This window comes from Ornithorhynchus anatinus, chromosome 5, assembly GCF_004115215.2.
Source record: "Ornithorhynchus anatinus isolate Pmale09 chromosome 5, mOrnAna1.pri.v4, whole genome shotgun sequence".
In the NCBI taxonomy this organism is placed as follows: Eukaryota; Metazoa; Chordata; class Mammalia; order Monotremata; family Ornithorhynchidae; genus Ornithorhynchus; species Ornithorhynchus anatinus.
In genome coordinates this window covers 104,096,407-104,117,701 of record NC_041732.1, presented here as the reverse complement: position 1 = coordinate 104,117,701, position 21,295 = coordinate 104,096,407, and the positions used below count along the sequence as shown (strand labels likewise).

The 21,295-nt window shown below is 51.5% G+C and overlaps 1 protein-coding gene across 2 annotated transcripts in view; it reads left to right on the top strand.

Annotated features, from left to right (window-relative positions):
* Positions 1-1,985: 1,985 nt before the first annotated feature.
* ANXA4 (annexin A4) overlaps positions 1,986-21,295 on the top strand; it is a 69,727-nt gene continuing 50,417 nt past the window's right edge. The window contains exon 1 of one of the 2 annotated variants that reach the window (XM_029066729.2): positions 1,986-2,066. The gene's annotated coding sequence lies outside the window, so the exon portion shown is untranslated. Of the gene's footprint in view, positions 2,074-21,295 lie in introns of both variants that reach the window. The other variant, XM_029066730.2, reaches the window with a different exon arrangement.

The window sequence follows — 21,295 nt, the reverse complement described above, 5'->3', positions numbered from 1 at the left end:
CACTTTTCTGGGCCTCAGTTTCCCTCCTCTGTAAAATGGGGATTTAGACTGTGAACCCTATGTCCAACCTGAACAACCTGTATTTACCCCAGTGCTTAGTACAGTGCCTAGCAGAAGTAAGCATTCATTCATTCATCATTCAATAGTATTTATTGAGCGCTTGCTATGTGCAGAGCGCTATACTAAGCGCTTGGAATATACAATTCGGCAACAGACAGAGACAATCCCTGCCCAATGTCGGGCTCAAGGTCTTACCGGGGGAGATGGAGGGACAAAAACAAGGCAACTTAAGCACGATAAATAGAATCAAGGGGTGTACACCTCATTGACAAAATAAATAGGGTAATAAAAATATAGACAGATGAGCACAGTGCTGAGGGGAGGGGAAGGGAGCGGGGGAGAAGCAGAGGGAAAGGGGGCTCAGCTGAGGGGAGGTGAAGGGGGAGCAGAGAGGCAGCAGAGGGAAAAGGGGAAGCTCAGTCTGGGAAGGCCTCCTGGAGGAGGTGAGCTCTCAGTAGGGCTTTGAAGGGGGGAAGAGAGTGAGTTTGGCAGAAGTGAGGAGGGAGGGCGTTCTGGGACGGCGGGAGGACGTGGGCCGGGGGTCGACAGTGGGATCATTCAATTATATTTATTAAGAGCTTCCTGTGTGCAGAGCACTGTACATAGCGATTGGGAGAGGACAATACAACAATAAACAGTCCCATTCCCTGCACACAACGAGTTTATAGTCCTGGGGGGCCGGGGGGAAACAGACAGCAATACAATTAAATAAAATGAGAGATATGGACCTAAGGGGTGTGGGGCTGGGAGGGGGGAAGAGCAAAGGGAACGAGTCAGGGCTACGTGGAAGAGAGTGGAAGATGAGGAAAGGGGGTGCAGTCAGGGAAGGCCTCCTGGAGGAGATGGGCCTTCAGTAGGGCTTTGAAGTGGAGCGAGAGGGATTGTGTGTGGGATTTGAGGCCGGAGGGCGATCCGGGCCGGAGTCGGGACGTGGGCCCAGGGGTGGGCGGCGGGCCGGGCGAGCCGGAGGCCCGGGGAGGAGGCGAGCGGCGGCAAAGGAGCGGAGCGTGCGGCCCAGGGTGGAGGAGGAGAGAAGGGAGGGGAGGCAGGAGGGGGCCGGGGGAAGGGACGGCTTTAAAGCCAAGGGTGAGGAGTGCTTAACAAATACCATCAAGGGAAAAAAAAGGGGGAATGGTGTGTGTTGAGGTGCACAGATGCAGGATGTACAGAGGGATTGGGGACACTGGGGGAGCAGAGTGCGAAGCGTAAGCTTCATTAGGGAAGCAGCACGGCTCAGTGGAAACAGCTCGGGGGTTGGGAGTCAGAAGTCATGGGTTCTAATCCCGGCTCCGCCACTTATCAGCTGTGTGACTTTGGGCAAGTCATTTCACTTCTTGGTGCCTCAGTTCCCTCATCTGGAAAATGGGGATGAAGACTGGGAGCCCCACGTGGGACCACCTGATTACCCCGCATCTCCCCCAGCGCTTGAATGAACGAATGAAGCGTAAGCAGCGTGTGTGCAGGGGAGAGCAGCGTGAGGCGCAGTGTGTGTACAGTGTGTGGGAGTGCGGGGAGAGCCGCAGTGCGTGGGCAGTGTGTGCAGTGCGAGCAGGGGAATTTGCCATGTGGCCCGGTTGGGGCACGACGGGCTCCAGCCAAGCCCAGCGACGCATCCGCGGCCTCCCCTCCGGACCCTCCGCTTCCTCCTTTCATTCACTCATTGCCGCAGTCCTATCTACTGAACCCTTATTGTGTGCAGAGCATTGGACTAAGCGCTGGGGAGAGGAGGCTAGAACAACGAAGAGAAACATTCCCTGCCCACAAGGAGCTGGCGGTCTAGAAGGGGTGGGGAGGGGGGCAGGAGTAGGGAGGAGGGACAGATGGGGACAGAAGTGGGGAGGGGGGGGGACAAGGGGAAGGGGCTGGGCTGGGGGAGACGCCTCCGGGGGGGCGGGGTGTTTGGGGCCGCCCAGTTGGGGAGGAGCTGAGCAGGGCAGGGCAGGACTGGGCCGGGCAGGACTGGGCCGGGCAGAGCGGGACCAGGCCGGACCCCCCTCGGACGGACGGTGAGAGGTCGGGGACGGGACGGGGGGCTTTGGGGGGCACCGGGGGGGGCACCGAGGGGTCCCGATGAGCCCCCGGGCAGGACGGGGCCGGACCCCGGGCAGGACGGGCCAGGGCAGGACGGGCCAGGGCGGGGCAGGACCGGCCAAGGCAGGGCAGGGCAGGGTGTCCTGGGGGTCGGATCCCCGGGGTCGGGGGGTCCCCGGGTTTGGGGGTCCCGGGGGGCTCTGGAGCGAGGCCCGGCCTGACAGCGAGGCAGGGCCCGGCTAGGCCGGAGTTTGGGGGTCCCGGGGGAAGGGGGTCCCGGAGGAGGGGGGTCTGGGGGTCCCCGGGGGGGACTGAGCATTCATTCATTCAGTCGCATTTATTGAGCGCTTACTACGTGCAGGGCACTGCACTAAGCGCTTGGAATGTCCAATTGGGTAACAGAAACAATCCCTGTCCAACGACGGGCTCACAGTCTAGCAGGGGGAGACAGCAAAACAAAACAAGTTGTCTGGCGTCAATACCATCAAGATCAATAGACTGAGAGATATAGACACATCACTAATAAAATAAATAGAGTAATAAATAATATATAGAAATATGCACAAGTGCTGTGGGGAGGGGAAGGGGGAATGGGGAGGACTGAGTGTGGGCAGGCCTCCTTGAGCTCTCAGTAGGGCTTGGAAGAGGGGAAGAGAGTTAGGCGCCCACTAAGCGGGGAGGAAAGGCGTCCAGCAAACATCAACACCACCTCCTTCTCCTCTTCCTCTTCTCCTCCACTTCCCGAGAAGCCGCGTGGCTTAATGGAAAGAGCCCGGGCTTGGGAGTCAGTGGTCGTGGGTTCTAATCCCGACTCCGCCACTTGTCTGCTGGGTGACTTTGGGAAAGTCACTTCACTTCTCTGTGCCTCAGTGCCCTCATCTGTCAAATGGGGATGAAGCCTGTGAGCCCCAAGGGGGACAACCTGATGACCTTGTATCTACCCCAGAACAGTGCTCGGCACATAGTAAGCGCTTAACAAATACCATCATCATTTCTTGTACCTACTTCGGTGCTTAGAACAGTGCTTGGCACATAGTATACTATGTATACTATTTTGTTGGTATTGATGCCTGTCTCCTTGTTTTGTTTTAGTGTCTGTCTCCCCCTTCTAGACTGTGAGCCCGTTGTGGGGTCGGGTTTGTCTCTATCTGTTGCCCAATTGTACTTTCCAAGTGCTTCGGACGGTGCTCTGCACACAGTAAGCGCTCAGTAAATACCATTGAATGAATGAGTAAATGATTAAATGAAATGCCATCATTATACTTTACATCTACCCCAGCGCTTAGAACAGTGCTCGGCACATAGTAAGCACTTAACAAATACCATCATCATTATTACTATTTTTATTATCCCTCTTCCTTCTCCTCTTCTTCCACCTCCTCCTCTTTTTCTCTTCCTTCTCCCCTCCTCCTCCCCTCCCCCTCCTTCCCCTCTTCCCCTTCCCTTCCCCCTCCCTCTCATCCTCTTCCTCCTCGTACAAGAGGCCTTTCCCAACTAAGCCCTCACTTCCTCTTTTCCCACTCGCTTTTGCACCACCCTTAGACTTGGATTTGCACCCATTATCCATCCCCCCTCCCTCAGCCCCACAGCCCCTCAGCACTTATGTCCATAGCCGTTAGTTATTTCTATTAATTTAGTCGTAACTTATTGAGCCCTTACTGTGTGCAGAGCACTGGACTAAGCACTTGGGAGAGGACAATAAACAATAAACAGACACATTCCGTGCCCATAACGGGCTGACCGTTTAGAGGGGGAGGGAGACATTAATAGAAATAAATGACTGATAGGGGCAAAAATGCTGTGGGGCTGGGAGGGGGATGAATAGAGGGAGCGAGTCAGGGCGACGCAGAAGGGAGTGGGAGAAGAGGAAAGGTGGGGCTTGGTCAGGGCAGGTCTCCTGGAGGAGGTGGGCCTTCACTAAGGCTTTGAAGAGGAGGAGAGGGATCGTCTGTGGGATTTGAGAAGAGAGGTCATTCCAGGCTTTCCCCCCTAGACTCTGAGCCCCTTGTGGGCAGAGAATGTGCCTGTTTATTGTTGTAATGTCCTCTCCCGAGTGCTTAGGACAGTGCTCCGCACCCTGTAAGCGCTCCATAAATACGACTGAATGAATGTGGGACAGGGATCGTGTCCAACTTGATTAGCTTGTCTCTACCCCAGCGCTTAGAACAGTGGTCTGCACCCTGTAAGCGCTCAATAAATATCGTACTATCCCGGCTAGACTACTGTGTCAGCCTTCTCTCTGATCTACCTTCCTCCCGTCTCTCCCCGCTCCGGTCTATTCTTCACTCCGCTGCCCGGCTCATCTTCCCGCAGAAACGCTGTGGCCTGTCACTCCCCTTCTTAAAAACCTCCAGTGGTTGCCTATCGACCTCCGCACGAAACAAAAACTTCTCACTCAAGGCTTCGAGGCTGTCCATCACCTCGCCCCTTCCTACCTCTCCTCCCTTCTCTCTTTCCACCGCCCACCCCGCACGCTCCGCTCCTCCGGCCGCCCACCTCCTCACCGTCCCTCGGTCTCGCCCGTCCCGCCGTGGACCCCCGGGCCACGTCCTCCCATGGTCCCGGAACGCCCTCCCTCCTCACCTCCGACAATCTAATTCTCTTCCCCTCTTCAAATCCCTACTTAAAGCTCACCTCCTCCAAGAGGCCTTCCCAGACTGTTTCCCCCTTTTCCCTCTGCTCCCTCTACCCCCCCCTTCTGCAGCTAAACCCTCTTCTCCCCCCTTTCCCTCTGCTCCTCCCCCCTCCCGTCCCACCCCCTCGGCACTGTACTCGTCCGCTCGACTGTATATAGCTTCTTCACCCTATTTATTTTGTTTAATGAGATGTACATCATCCTGATTCTATTTATTTGCCATTGGTTTAATGAGATGTTCTTCCCCTCGACTCTATTTATCGCCACTGTTCTTGTCTGCCCGTCTCCCCCGATTAGACCGTAAGCCCATCAGAGGGCAGGGACTGTATCAGTTGCCGATTTGTACATTGCAAGCGCTTAGTCCAGTGCTCTGCACATAGTAAGCGCTCAATAAATACTATTGAATGAATCAATAAATACGACTGAATGAATGTGGGACAGGGATCGTGTCCAACCTGATTAGCTGGTCTCTACCCCAGCGCTTAGAACAGTGGTTTGCACCCTGTAAGCACTGTATAAACCCAACTGAATGAATGTGGGACAGGGATCATGTCCGACCTGATTAGCTGGACTCTGCCCCGGTGCTTAGAGCAGAGCTTGACACATAGTAAGCGCTTAACGAATACCATCAATATTATTAGTAATATTAGCAGTGGCAATATTAGTATTATTAGTAGTAGTTTTAGTCCCAGTCCCAAACGGGGCTCACAGTCTATAGAGGAGGGAGAACAGGGATTCAGTGTTTCCAGCCAGGCCATCCTTCCACCCACCCATAAACACCCCCACCCTCAGACCCAAAAGCTACCTCTCATCTTTCCTCTAGGCACTCATTTGTTTCCTGCAAACACCCCATTCTTCCCCTCGATTTGGAAATATTTCCCTTAGCTGGCCAAGACATTTGTTTGGTAAATTCTTTTCAGCGAGGACAGAGGTGACTTTCCCTAGTGAAGACGGAGCCGGTGAGACGGTTCCCAACTCTCCTGAGGATCCGGAAGACGCAGTCTCCGGTCGGATCTCCCTGATCCCCGCGGAGGAGCTGGGCGAGGGGTGGTCGGCCCATAAAATTCCTCCTTTCTCTAGGCTAGAGGTCGGGTCTGTTGTATTGGACTCTCCCAAGCGCTTAGTATATCTGTAATTTATTTGGATTAACGTCGGTCTCCCTCTGCAAGAGCACGGGCTTGGGAGTCAGAAAGTGGGCGGTTCTAATCTCGGCTCTGCCACTCGTCGGCTGTGTGACCTTGAGCAAGTCACTTTACTTCTCTGGGCCTCAGTTCCCTCATCTGTAAAATGAGGATTGAAATTGTGAGCCCCATGTGGGACAGGGATTGTGTCCAACCTCGTTACCTTGTATCTACCCCAGTGCTTAGAACAGTGCTTGGCATATAGTAAGCACTTAATGAATATTATTATTATTATAAACTTGTTATGGACAGGGAAAGTGTCTGTTTATAGTTACATTGCACCCTCCCAAGCACTTACTACAGTCCTCAGCACATGGTAAGTGCTTAGTAAGTACAATTGACTGGCTACTCTGCAAGTACCACGGATGAATATCCATCTCCCCCCGTAGTCTGTACGCTCTTTGTGAACAGGGAACGTGTCTGCCCACTCTATTGTATTGGACTCTCTCAAGTGCTTAGTACAGTGCTCTGCACTTAGTAAGTGCTCAAAAAATACAATTGCTGGATTGATTTGGCAGGAGGGTCCCTGGAGGTGGCCCGCCCGGTTTGGGGGTAGGACCCCCTACTCTGCCAGAGTCCTGCTGGGGGGGGGGCTGAGCCTGAGGTTTCTTCACTAGTTCCCATCTCTGCATGGCTACTAGTCCTCCCGGCCTCCAGCCTCGAACCCCCCACAGGGCTGAGAGCACCCCTGGGTAAATAGTAATTTAGGTATTGGCTAAGTGGTTACTATGTGGCAGGCACTGTTCTAAGCGCTGGGGGTGGAGACAAGCAAATTGGGTTGGACACAGTCCCTGTCCCTCGTGGGGCTCACAGTCTTCGTCCTCACTTTACAGAGGAGGGGACTGAGGCACAGAGAAGTGAAGCGACTGGCCCAGGGTGACACACCGGATACGTGGCCCCTACAGGGGACAGTAATCACATAGGTAGCCCCTGCAGGGGCCGGTAGCCAGAGAGGTAATAATAATAATAATTTTGGCATTTAAGTGCTTACTATGTACTAAGCACTGGTGTGGACTCAAGCAAATCAGGTTGGACCCAATCTCTGTCCCACGTGGGGCTCATCGTCCAACCCCCCTTTTCCAGATGAGGGAACTGAGGCTCGGAGAAATGAAGTGACTTGCCCAAGGCCACACAACAGACAAGTGGCGGAGTCAGGATTAGAACCCGTGACCTGACTCTCGGTCCCGGGCTCTCTCCACTACACCACGCTGCTTCTCGCTTTGTTGAGCGCTTACTGTGTACCAAGCACTGGAGTAGTTACAAGTTAATCAGGTGGGACACAGTCCCTGTCCCACATGGGGCTCACAGACTTCGTCCCCATAACTGAGGCACAGAGAAATGACCTGCCCACGGTCACGCAGCAGTATGGTAGAGAAGCAGCATGGCTCAGTGGAAAGAGCCCGGGCTTGGGAGTCAGAGGTCATGGGTTTGAATCCTGGCTCGGCCGCTTGGCAGCTGTGTGACTGTGGGCAAGTACTTAACTTCTCTGTGCCTCAGTTCCCTCATCTGTAAAATGGGGATGAAGACTGTGAGCCTCAGGTGGGACGACCTGATTACCCTGTATCTCCCCCAGCGCTTAGAACAGTGCTCTGCACATAGTAAGCGCTTAACAAATACCAACGTTATCATTACCATTACTTGCTTAGGGCTTAGTCCAGTGCTCTGCACACAGTAAGTGCTCAATAAATATGATTGAATGAATAAGTGGCAGAGCTGGGATCAGAACCCAGTTCCTTCTCCCAGATCCGAGATCTGCTGGTTAGAAGCTGTTCCAGGTCAGGGAGACGGCGAGTTGGGGAATAAATGAGTCAAGAGAGCCGAGGGGCGTGAGGTGGAGACGGGCGCCAGACTACTTGTTCTGTTTAGCTGTCTGTCTCCCCCGTTTAGATTGTGAACCCGTTGTTGGGCAGGGATTGTCCCTATCTGTTGCCGAATTGTCCATTCCAAGGGCTTAGTACGGTGCTCTGCACACAGTAAGCGCTCAATAAATACAACTGAATGAACGAATGAATCACGGAAGGCCTTGAAGCTCAGGTGAGGATTCTCTGTTTGATGTGGAGAGACACGGGGATCCAGTGGAGGGCTTGGAGCATGTGGAGATGTGGAGGGGGAGAGGCTGGAGGCAGGGAAGCCATCGGGGAGGCTGGATGACACCTCCCTTCCATCCATCTTCCATCCATGCCAATTAATCAGTGGCACTGAGTGCTTTGCTCTGTGAACAGCCCTGTACTAAGCGGTTGGGAGAGTACAGCGCACCAGAAGTGGTTGACGTGTTCCCACCTCTGTCCTAAGGAGCTGACAGTCTAGAGGGGGAGAAAGACGTGACTAGAAATAAAGACCAGGCCAGGTGGGGGAAGGAAGGTAGAGGAAGAAGAGGGAAAGGGGAAAGGGAGGAAGGAGGGAAGGAGAGGGAGGAGGGAGCGAAGGAGAGGAAGGAAGGAGCGAAGGAGAGGGAGGAAGGAGCTAAGGAGAGGGAGGAAGGAGGAAAGGAGAGGAAGGAAGAAGTGAAGGAGAGGGGTGAAGGAGGGAAGGAGAAGAAAGAAGGAGTGAAGGAGAAGGGTGAAGGAGAGAAGGAGAGGAAGGAAGGAGCTAAGGAGAGGGATGAAGGAGAGAAGGAGAGGAAGGAATGAAGGAGAGGGATGAAAGTGGGAAGGAGAGGAAAGAAGGAGCGAAGGAGAGGGGTGAAGGAGGGAAGGAGAGGAAGGAGCGAAGGAGAGGGGTGAAGGAGGGAAGGAGAGGAAGGAGTGAAGGAGAGGGATGAAGGTGGGAAGGAGAGGAAGGAAGGAGCGAAGGAGAGGGATGAAGGTGGGAAGGAGAGGAAGGAAGGAGCAAAGGAGAGGGATGAAGGAGGGAAGGAATTGGGAAAGGGAGGAAGGAAGAAAGGAGGAAAGATGGAGGGGGAAAAGGGAAAGGGAGGAAGGGGTCTGCAAGGAAGGTGGTGGGGAGGAGGAGGAGGTGGAGCAGGTTCATTCATTCAATCGTATTTATTGAGCGCTTATTATGTGCAGAGCACTGTCCTAAGCGCTTGGAATGTACAATTTGGCAACAGAGACAATTCCTGCCCAACAACTGGCTTCCAGTCTAAACGGGGGAGACAGACAGCAAAACAGACAAAACGAAACAAGTAGTCTGGTGTAAATATCATCTAGATAAATAGAATCATAGATATATCCACAACATTAACAACATAGAGTAATAAATAATATATACAAATATGGAGATATGCACAGTGCTGTGGGGAGGGGGAAGAGGGGGTGTCCCCGGTGCGCCCTTTTCCCGCCCGTCTTTCCCCAGCGGGAATCAATCGCTCCTGGGAGGATCAGGGATACCCGCCGCAATCTCCTTCCCCTCCCCAGGCCTGCCTCAGCCCCTCCACCAACCGGCAGGTAGCCACTGACCCTGTGGGGGCCGGGACGTTCTGCACAGCCCTGTTGATACAGTTGCAGAAACCCACCTGCCATACATTTTGCAATGCAAATATGTGTCCTAGGGCAGGGGCAAAAATGATCCCCGGAACCACCAGATCGGTTATATTGGCCTCTCCCACGGGCATAGTACAGTGCCCTGCATACAGTAAGCGCTCAGTAAATACCATTGTTTAATCGGTGGCCCGAAGCAGCCCGGCCTAGTGGATAGAGCACGGGCCTGGAAGTCGGAAAGTCGTGGGTTTTAATCCCGGCTCCACCACCTGTCTGCTGTGCGACCTTGGGGAGGTCAGTTTACTTCTCTGGGCCTCAGTTGTCTCATCTGTAAAATGAGGGTTGAGACTGTGAGCCCCAGGTGGGACAGGGACCGGGACCCACTTAGTTGGCTGGTATCTACCTCGGCACTTCAGTACAGTGCCTGGCGCGTAGGAAGCGCTTAACGAATACCGTCATCGTTATTATTATCAACGGCCCCTTTGTCACTGGCCAAGTGGAGACTTTCCCCAGTTCTTTAAGTTTAAAGCTACAATTCTGCAAATCTTTGCTTCCAAGGCCCGTTTCTCTGGGACACCCTCCCTCCTGATTCTCTACCCCGAAAACATTCCTGCAAAATGATCAGCCAGTTGATCATCAGCATGGCTTAGCGGAAAGAGCCCGGGCTTGGGAGTCGGAGGACGTGGGTTCTAATCCTGGCTTCGCCACTTGTCTGCTGCGTGATCATGGGCAAGCCATTTTACTTCTCCGTGCCTCAGTTACCTCATCTGCAGAATGGGGATTAAAAGTGTGAGCCCCTCAAGGGGCAACCTGATTACCTTGTATCAACCCCAGCACTTAGAAGAGTGGTTGGCACGTAGTAAGCGCTTAACAAATACCATCATTACTATTATTATTATTGTTATCATCGAATGCCGTCGAGTCGATTCGTAGCGACTCATTCATGTTTCCTGTGAATCAACGCCTTACCGTGGTGGGAGAGTTTGCGTCCACCAATGAAGCTTAGAGCTCTGCCATTAATAATAATAATAATAATTGAGAGATATTCCCTGGTACCCCTAATTGAAAGGTTTAAGCCTAAGCGTCAGACAAAATCGAGTCACCTGTGCTGGGCAGCAGCACGTGGGAAAGAGTTTTTAAGGCAAATGATCGAGTGATCGAAATGTTGATCAGAGACAACGCCAGAGACTTCATTCATTAATTCAATCGTATTTATTGAGCGCTTACTATGTGCAGATCACTGTACTAAAAGCTTGGAATGTACAATTGGGCAACAGATAGAGACAGTCCCTGCCCAATAACGGGCTCAAAGTCTAAACGAGACATAAAGTTTTACTGTGCGGAAGAAGGCAGTGGTAAACCACTTCTGTATTTTTTAATCAAGAAAACTCTATGGGTAATAATAATAATAATGATAGTATTTGTTAAGCTCTTACTACGTGCCAAGCACTGTTCTAAGCCCTAGGGTAGATACAAGGTCATCAGGTTGTCCCACGTGGGGCTCACGGTCTTCATCCCCATTTTACAGATGAGGTCACTGAGGCACAGAGAAGTGAAGTGGCTTGCCCAGGGTCACCCAGCAGAAGGTCCTATGAGTCAATTAATAGTATTTAATGGAAAAAAAACTTGTTTATAGAAAGTAACTTCACTTACTCTGTGATGATCTCTATTGTTGGTATTATGATATTGTTTATTCATTCGCTCGTATTTATTCAGTCATATTTATTGAGCACTTACTGTGTGCAGAGTATTTACTATGTGCCAAGCACTGTTCTAAACATTGGACTTGCTCCTTTTAGTCCCTCCTTTCTCAGCCCCATAGCACTTATGTCCATAGCCAGAACTTATTCAGGAATATTAATGTTTGTCTCCCCATCTAGAGTGGAAGCTTGTTATGGGCAGAGAGTGTCTGCCAACTCTGTACTGAATGCAATCTTGTACTCTCCCAAGCGCTTAGTACAGTGCCCTGCACATGGTAAGCGTTCGATAAATACCATGAATTGATTGATGACTGACCTCAAATCTTTCTCTCCCTGGAAAGTTTTTGTGGCTTGGCCGCTCTAGTATTTTCTTGGCGTGTGATGATAATGTTGGTATTTGTTAAGCGCTTACTATGTGCAGAGCACTGTTCTAAGCGCTGGGGTAGATACAGGGTCATCGGGTTGTCCCACGTGAGGCTCCCAGTTAATCCGCATTTTATAGATGAGGGAACTGAGGCACAGAGAAGTCAAGTGACTTGCCCACAGTCACACAGCTGGCAAGTGGCAGAGCCGGGATTCGAACCCATGAACTCTGACTCCCAAGCCCGGACTCTTTCCACTGAGCCGCGCTGCTTCTGTTGACGATGTTGAGAAGCAACAGGGGAGAGAGCCCGGGCCTGGGAGTCATTCATTCAGTCATTTATTGAGCACTTACCTTGGGCAGATCAATGCATTAAGCGCTTGGGAGAGTACAATACAACGGCAAACAGACACATTCCCTGCCCAGGATGAGTTTCCAGTCTCGAGAGGGAGACAGGCGTTAATAGAAATAGATAATAATAATAGTTATGGTATTTGTTAAGTGCTTACTTTGTGTACTAAGCAGCAGCGTGGCTCAGTGCAAAGAGCCCGGGCTTAGGAGCCAGAGGTCGTGGGTTCTAATCCCGGTTCCACCACCTGTCAGCAGGGTGACCTTGGTCAAGTCACTTCGCTTCTTTGGGCCTCAGTTTCCTCATCTGCGAAATGAGGATTAAGACTGTGAGCCCCACGTGGGACAACCTGATCACCTTGTATCCCCCCCCCCCAGCGCTTAGAATGGTGCTTGACATATAGTAAGCTTTTAACAAATACCATCACTATTATCACTATGATTGACTCTTCCCTCTGTCTCTGCCTTTCTGGAATGGTCAGGATCTTTTGTCATTCATTCATTCATACAATAGTATTTATTGAGCGCTTACTATGTGCAGAGCACTGGACTAAGCGCTTGGAATGGACAAATCGGTAACAGATAGAGACAGTCCCTGCCCTTTGACGGGCTTACGGTCTAATCTGGGGAGACGGACAGACAAGAACCCATGACCTTCTGACGCTCAGGCCCGGGCTCTACCCACTACACCGTGCTGCTTCCGCTTCATACAGTGCTCTGCATCATCATCATCAATGATATTTATACCGAGTGCTTACTCTGTGCAGAGCACTGGACAAAGCGCTTGGGAGAGTACAACAGAGTTGGCAGTGAGTCAATCGGTGGTATTTATTAAGCGCTTACTGTGCGCAGAGCACCGTACCAAGTGCTTGGGCGAGGACGACCTAACAATAGAGTTGGTAGAGACGTCCCCTGCCCACCACCAGTTTACAGTCCAGAGGGGGAGAGAGACATAAATAGAAATAAATCATTTATAATATATAATTTATAGATAGGGATATAAGTGGGGTGGGGTTGAGGAGGGGGCAGGTAGAAAATGCCCATCGTCACAGATTCCTGCAGAAGGGAGCGGGAGAAGGGGAAAAGAGGGATTTATCCGGGAAGGCCTCTTGGAGGAGTTTCCTTCATTCATTAATTCAGTCGTATTTATTGAGCGCTCACTGTGTGCAGAGCACTGTACTAAGCACTTGGAAAGTACGGTTCGGCAATAGAGAGCGACAAGTCTAGAAGGGGGAAGTCTAGAAAGGGGAAGACAGACGAGAAAACAAGGAAACAGGCATCAGTAGAAATAAATAGAATTATAGATCTATACACATCAAAGCAAGTAAACAGGCGATAGAAATAAATAGAATTATAGATCTGTACACATCAAAGCAAGTAAACAGGCATCGGTAGAAATAAATAGAATTATAGATCTATACATATATACATAAATGCAGTGGGGCGGGGAAGGGGGTAGAACAGAGGGAGGGAGTCGGGGCGATGGGGAGGGAGGAGGAGCGGAGGGAAAGGGCGGCTCAGTCTGGGAAGGCCTCCTGGAGGAGGCGAGCTCTCCGTAGGGTTTTGAAGAGGGGAAGAGAGTTAGTTTGGGGGATTTGAGGAGGGAGGGTGTTCCAGGCCAGAGGCGGGACGCGGGCCGGGGGTCGACTGCTGGGCGGGCGCGCCGGAGGCCCGGGGAGGAGGTGAGCGGCGGCGGAGGAGCGGAGTGTGCGGCCCAGGGTGGAGGAGGAGGAGAGAAGGGAGGGGAGGCGGGAGGGGACCGGGGGATAGTAAGTCCTTGAGGGCTTAGTGGCTAGAGCCCGGACTTGAGAGTCAGAGGGCCTGAGTTCTAATCCTGCCTCCGCCACTTATCATTTGTGTGACTTTGGACAAGTCACTTAACTTGTCTGTGCCTCAGTCCCTCATCTGTAAAATGGGGATTAAGACTGTGAGCCCCACGCGGGACAACCGGATTACCCTGTATTTACCCCAGTGCTTAGAACAGTGCTCTGCACACAGTAAGCACTTAACAAATACCAACATTGTTGTTATTATTATTAGCATATAGGAGAACTAGCCAATCACAAAAGTGGGAACTCGGACAAGTGTGTTTTCTTCAGTGACAAAAGAGGCTTTGCAGGCAGGCAGGCCGTATCTGTTTGGGTAAGAAGCCATCTCCGGTCCCCCGGTATTTGTGGATGTGGTATTGCATCCCACCTGAAATGAGGGACTTCCTGAGGCCAAAACAGGGTCATTCGTTCATTCAATTCATTCAATGGTATTTATTGAGCGCTTACTATGTGCAGAGCACTGGACTAAGCGCTCGGAATGGACAATTCGGCAACAGAGACCATCCCTGCCCAATGACGGGCGCACAGTCTAATCAGTCATTTAGATCAAGAGATGCCATCCTCGGAATGCTCTTCCAAAACAGTAAGCGCTTAACAAATACCATCATTATTAAGAGAAGCAGTGTGGCTCAGTGGAAAGGGCCGGGGCTCGGGAGTCAGAGGACGTGGGTTCTAATCCCGGCTCCGCCACTTGTCTGCTGTGTGACTTTGGGCAAGTCACTTACCTTCTCTGGGCCTCAGTTCCCTCATCTGTAAAGTGGGGATTAAAAGCGTGAGCCCCACGTGGGACAACCTGATCACCTTGTATCTCCCCCAATGCTTGGAACAGTGCTTGGCACATAGCAAGCGCTTCACAACTACTATTATTAGTAGTATTATGTCTACTAACTCCATTCATTCAATAGTATTTATTGAGCGCTTACTATGTGCAGAGCACTGGACTAAGCGCTTGGGTCCAGTGGTTGCCTGTCGACCTCCGCTCCAAACAAAAACTCCTCACTCTAGGCTTCAAGGCTCTCCATCACCTTGCCCCTTCCTACCTCTCCTCCCTTCTCTCTTTCTACCGCCCACCCCGCACGCTCCGCTCCTCCGCCGCCCACCTCCTCGCCGTCCCTCGGTCTCGCCTATCCCGCCGTCGACCCCTGGGTCGCGTCCTCCCGCGGTCCCGGAACGCCCTCCCTCCTCACCTCCGCCAAACTGATTCTCTTTCCCTCTTCGAAACCTTACTTAAAAATCACCTCCTCCAAGAGGCCTTCCCAGACTGAGCTCCTCTTCCCCCTCTACTCCCTCTGCCATCCCCCCTTTACCTCTCCGCAGCTAAAGCCTCATTTTCCCCTTTTCCCTCCGCTCCTCCACCTCTCCCTTCCCATCCCCACGGCACCGTACCCGTCCGCTCGACTGTATATATTTTCGTCACCCTATTTATTTTGTTAATGAATTGTACATCGCCTCGATTCTATTTAGTCGCCATCGGTTTTTACGAGATGTTCTTCCCCTTGACGCTGTTTAGTGCCATTGTTCTCGTCTGTCCGTCTCCCGATTAGACCGTAAGCCCGTCAAACGGCAGGGACCGTCTCTATCTGTTGCCGACTTGTTCATCCCAAGCGCTTAGTCCAGTGCTCTGCACATAGTAAGCGCTCAATAAATACTATTGAATGAATGAATGAATGGACAATTCGGCAACAGATAGAGACAACCCCTGCCCAGTAACGGGCTCATGCCCTCCCCCAAGTGCTCAGCACAGTGCTGTGCATACGGGAGGCTATAAGCTGCTTGAAGGCAGGGATCGTGTCTGCTAACGCTATTGTGCTCTTCCAAGAGCTCAGCGCAGTGCTCTGCACACAGCAGATTGTAAGTCCTAGGGGACAGGGATGGTATTTACCAATTCTGTTGACCTCTTCCAAGAATTCTCTGCCCAGGATGGGCGATCAATAAATACCACTGAGTCATTTATTCTGTTAATGAGTAGCATTTAGTACCCCTAGCCTGGATTGAGGTGGAGGATATAATAAAAATTAACACTTCAGAACTGAAACAGGATATGCGGTTTCCTCACTTGCCCTTAGGCCCTGGTTTTCCTTTTCATTCATTCATTCATTCATTCAATAGTATTTATTGAGCGCTTACCGTGTGCAGAGCATTGTCCTAAGCGCTTGGAATGGACAATTCGGCAACAGGTAGAGACTCTCCCTGCCCAGTGACGGAGGGGCTAATATTACTTTCCTTATCCTGGAGTGCCTGTCCGGTGCTTTAGGTCTAAAGGCTATTGAGAAGCAACAGGGTCTAGTGGGAAGGGAGCTGGGCCTGGGAGTTAGAGGACCTGGGTTCTAATCCCAGTTTTGCCACTTACCTGCTGGGTGACCTTGAGCCAGTCTCTTCACTTCTCTGGGCCTTAGTTTCCTCAACTGTAAAATGGAGATTCAATGCCTGTTCTCCCCCTGCCTTAGACTGGGAGCCCCAGGTGGGACAGAGACTCTGTCTGACCTGATCATCGTCTTTGCTTTGCACAGTGCCCATTTTGTACTGAGCATTTAATAAATGGTATTATTATTACTATTATTATTATCGTACCAGTAATTTGCTTTTTAAATTTTCCAACTGTTACCCTACTCTCGTGAAAAAATGAATGCATCTTTCCATGCTCTCCTCTGCAACTCCCTTTCTACCTCACCTCACCGCTCTCCTCCTCCCTCGCAGCCCGCACACTTTGCTCCTCTAATGCCAGCCTTCTCCCTGGGCATCCATCTCGTCTATCTCACTGCCGACCCCTTTCCCACGACCTGCCTCTGGCCTGGACTCCCCCCCGACCACCTTCACATCCCACAGATGACAGTCTTCTCCTTTCCTTCTTCCTCTTCTCCTTTTCCTTCTTCCCCTTCTCCTTCTCCTTTTCCCCTCTTCTTCTCCTTCTCCTTCATGGTATTTGTTGAGCGCTTACTATGTGTCAAACACTATTCTCTGCTCCCCCTCCACCCTCTGCTCCCTCCCCCTTCCCCCCTTCACCTCCCCTCAGCTAAGCCCCTTTGCCTCTGCTTCTCCCCCTCTCCCTTCCCCTCCCCTCAGCACTGTGCTCATTTGGATATATTTTTATTACCCTATTCATTTTGTTAATGAGGTGTCCATCCTCTCGATTCTATTTATCGTGATTATGTTGTCTTGTTTTTGTCCGTCTGTCTCCCCCGATTAGACTGTGAGCCCGTCATCGGGCAGGGATTGTCTCTAATCTGTTGCCGAATTGCATATTCCAAGTGCCTAGTCCAGTGCTCTGCACAGAGTAAGCGCTCGATAAATACGATTGAATGAACGAATGAATACAAGGTAATTACACTGGACACAGTCCCTGTCCCGCAAGGGACTCACAGTCTAAGTAGGAGGAAGAACAGAAGAACTGAGTCACAGAAAAGTTAGGTGATTTGGCCGAGATCATATAGCAAACAATGGGGAAGCAATTATATCTGTAATTTATTTATTTATATTAGTGCTTGTCTCCCCCTCTGGAGGGTAAGCTCTTTGTGGGCAAGGAATGTGTCTGTTATATTGTTCTGTGGCACTCTCCCAAAGGCTTAGTACAGTGCTCTGCACATAGTAAGCGCTCAGTAATTACAATTGGCCGGCTGAGCTCCTCGGGCTGTTTCTAGGATGCTTCTGACTCTGCTCAGTTGTGGAATACCCTTCACCTCCCCTCAGCTAAGCCCCCTTTCTCCCCTTTCCCTCTGCTCCTCCCCCTCTCCCTTCCCCTCCCCCCAGCACTGTGCTCATCCGCTCATTTGTATATATTTTTATTACCTTATTTATTTTGTTAATGAGATGTACATCCCCTTGATTCTATTTATTGCAATTGTTTTTGTCTGTCTCCCCCGATTAGACTGTAAGCCCACCCATGGGCAGGGATGGTCTCTATCTGTTGCCTAATTGTACGTTCCAAGCGCTTAGTATAGTGCTCTGCACCTAGTAAGCATTCAATAAATACTATTGAATGAATGAATAAATAACCTCAGGGCAGGCAGACAGATGTTTGTCCTCAGGGAACTCTTTGGTTCAGGATAGCCAATCGATCAATCAATCAATCATATTTATCATTTCTTCAAATTGAATCATATTGATTGAGTGCTTACTGTGTAAAGCACTGTACTAAGCACTTGGGAGAGTACAATAGAACGATGAACAGACTCTTATTTATCGAGCACTTATCATGTGCAGAGCACTGTACTGTGCGGTGGGGAGAGTACGATAGAATTGGTAGACGTGCTCCCTGCCCCATAATAATAATAATGATAGCATTTGTTAAGCGCTTACTATGTGCCAAGCGATGTTCTAAGTGCTGGGGGAGGTACAGGGTAATCCGGTTGTCCCACGTGGGGCTCACGGTCTTCATCCCCATTTTCCAGATGAGGTCACTGAGGCCCAGAGAAGGTAAGTGGTTTGCCCAAGGTCACCCAGCAGACAAGCGGCAGAGCCGGGATTAGAACCCACGACCTCTGACTCCCAAGCCCGGGCTCTTTCTGCTGAGCTCAGTGCCACTCATGCTCTCTGGTCCCTGCCTGCAGTGCTCCCTTGGGACACCAAGGGGCTGAGCAAGGAGGTAGCCAGGGGGCACAAACAGTAGCCAAGTGCACATATGGTCTTTGCCCTCATTAGACAGCTCCAGGCAGAGCCCGGACGAGAACCCAAGCGTCCTGACTCCCCAAACTGGGTTCTTTCCCCAGACTCCCAGCAGGCAGAGCAGGGACTAAAACCCAGGCGTCCTGACTCCCAGATCCGGGCTCTTTCCCTCGGACCAAACTCAGGTGACCTGACTCCCAGAGCCAGGCTCTTTAATTATAATGATAATAATAATGATGATGGTATTTGTTAAGCACTTACTATGTGCCGAGCACTGTTCTGAGCGCTGGGGTATTTTGTTAATGAGGTGTCCATCCCCTTGATTCTATTTATCGTGATAATGTCTTGTTTTTGTTTCATTCTGTTTCGCTCTGCCGTCTGTCTCCCCCGGTTAGGCCGTGAGCCCGTCGTTGGGCAGGGATGGTCTCTATCTGTTGCCCAGTTGGACATTCCAAGCGCTTAGTACAGTGCTCTGCACGTAGTAAGCGCTCAGTAAACACTATTGAATAAATGAAAGAAGGAATACAAGGTAATCAGGTTATCCCTCATGGGGCTCCCAGTCTTCATCCCCATTTTCCAGACGAGGTACCTGAGGCCCAGAGAAGTCAAGCGACTTGCCCACAGTCACACAGCTGATCATTGGCCGAGCCGGGATTAGAACCCACGACCTCTGACTCCCGAGCCCGGGCTCTGGAGCCGCAGCGGACCCTGGCATTCAGACTCCCAGAGCCGGGCTCTCTCCCCGGACTCACAGGGGACAGAGCCGGGACTAAAACCCAGGCGTCCTGACTCCCAGGGCCAGGTTTTTTCCCCGGACCTCTAGGAGGGAGAGAGTTTTATAAACACACAAAAACATATTCCCACTCAAGAGAGTTTTGCAGTGAAATGAGGCCCGTCATGCCACCTTCGGAGAGTGGGTTTATCCCTCGGGCAGAAGGAGGGAGGGAGAAAGGGGAAGGAGAAGAGGGGAGGTGGGGGCTCCGCCATTCATTCATTCAATAGTATTTATTGAGCGCTTACTTTCATTCATTCATTCGATAGTATTTATTGAGCACTTACTATGTGCAGAGCACTGTACCAAGCGCTTGGAATGAACAAGTCGGCGCAGAGCACTGTACTAAGCACTTGGAATGAACAAGTCGGCAACAGATAGAGACAGTTCCTGCCGTCTGACGGGCTCACGGTCTAATCGGGGGAGACGGACGGACGAGGACGACGGCGATAGATAGAGTCGAGGGGAAGGACGTCTCGTAGAGACGACGGCGACTAAATAGAATCGAGGCGATGTATGTTTCATTAACGGAATGAATAGGGTGACGAAGATAGAGACGGTCGAGCGGACGAGTACGGTGCCGAGGGGACGGGAAGGGAGAGGGGGAGGAGCGGAGGGAGATGGGGGGAGGAGAGGGTTAAGCTGAGGAGAGGTGAAGGGGGGATGGTGGAGGGAGTAGAGGGAGAAGGGGAGCTCGGTCTGGGAAGGCCTCTAGGAGGAGGTGAGTTTTAAGAAGGGTTTTGAAGAGGGGAAGAGAATGAGTTTGGCGGAGGTGAGGAGGCTTACTGTGTGCAGAGCACTGGACTAAGCGCTTGGAATGGACAATTCGGCAACAGATAGAGACGATCCCTGCCCTTTGACGGGCTCACGGTCTAATCATCCCCTCCACTGTTTGCATCCTGAAATGCCCCCCGTTCTAGCACCCCGTCCCGGTTTGAATCCCGGAAAGGCCCAGGGAACTGAGCACCCGTTGCTCTTGACAATCTCTGAACGATAGGACCGGCGAGCCCCGTGCCAACAGGGAAGCAGCACGGAGAGAGCCCGGGCCTGGGAGTCAGGAGGTCATGGGTTCTAATCCCATCTCCGCCACTTAATAATTATGGTATTTGTTAAGCGCTTACTATGTGCAGAGCACTGTTCTAAACACTGGAGTAGATACAGGGTCATCAGGTTGCCCCACGTGGGGCTCACATTTTTTTTTTAATCCCCATTTTTCAGCTGAGGTCACTGAGGCCCGGGAATAATAATAATGTTGGTATTTGTTAAGCGCTTACTATGTGCAGAGCACTGTTCTAAGCGCTGGGGGAGACACAGGGTCATCGGGTTGTCCCACGTGAGGCTCACAGTCTTCATCCCCATTTTACAGGTGAGGTAACTGAGGCCCAGAGAAGTTAAGTGACTTGCCCACAGTCACACAGCTGCCAAGTGGCCGAGCCGGGATTCGAACCCATGACCTCTGACTCCCAAGCCCGGATTCTTGCCACTAAGCCACGCTGCTTCTCAGTTGTCTGCTGTGTGACCCCGGGCAAGTCACTTCGCTTCTCTGGGCCTCAGTGACCGCAACTTAAAATGGGGATGAAAACTGTGAGCCCTGTGCGGGACGAGGACTGTGTCTAGAGAAGCGGCGTGGCGTAGTGGCTAGAGCCTGGGAGTCAGGAGATCGTGGGTTCTAATCCCGACTCCGCCACATGTCTGCTGTGGGTCCTTGGGCAGGTCACTTTGCTTCTCTGGGTCTCAGTGACCTCAGCTATAAAATGGGGATTGAGACTGGGAGCCCCGTGTGGGACCGTGTCCAACCGGATTTGCTTGTATCCACCCCAGCGTTTAGTATGTTGTCTGGCACATAGCGAGTGCTTAATAAATACCATAATAATAATTATTATTTTTACCAAATACCGCAGTTATTGTTACTTTAGAGAAGCAGCGTGGCCTAGTGGATAGAACACAGCCCTGGGAATCAGAGGACCTGGGCCCTCACCCCGGTTCTGCCACTTACCTGCTGTGTGACCTTGGGCTGGGCACTTCACTTCTCAGTGCCTCAGTTCCCCCAGCTGTAAAATGGGGATCGAGACGGTGAGGCCCATGTGGGACAGGGACTGTGTCCCACCTGACGGTCTTGTATGGTGCCCGAGACAGAGTCAGCGCTTGAGAAATACCATAAAAAAGGAGTCCTGGCCCTTTGAGCCCTTATCTCTGAGGCAGTTGGAGGAGGCCTCAGCGGGCTCCAGCCTGGCTGGATAAGAGGGTCTCTTTATCACCCTAATTTGGCTGATGGGAGCAAAAAGAGCAATAAAGTCACCATCTTGGCCTGTGGAACCCTTTCCGTTCCAGAGGTGGTATTTAATAATAATAAATAA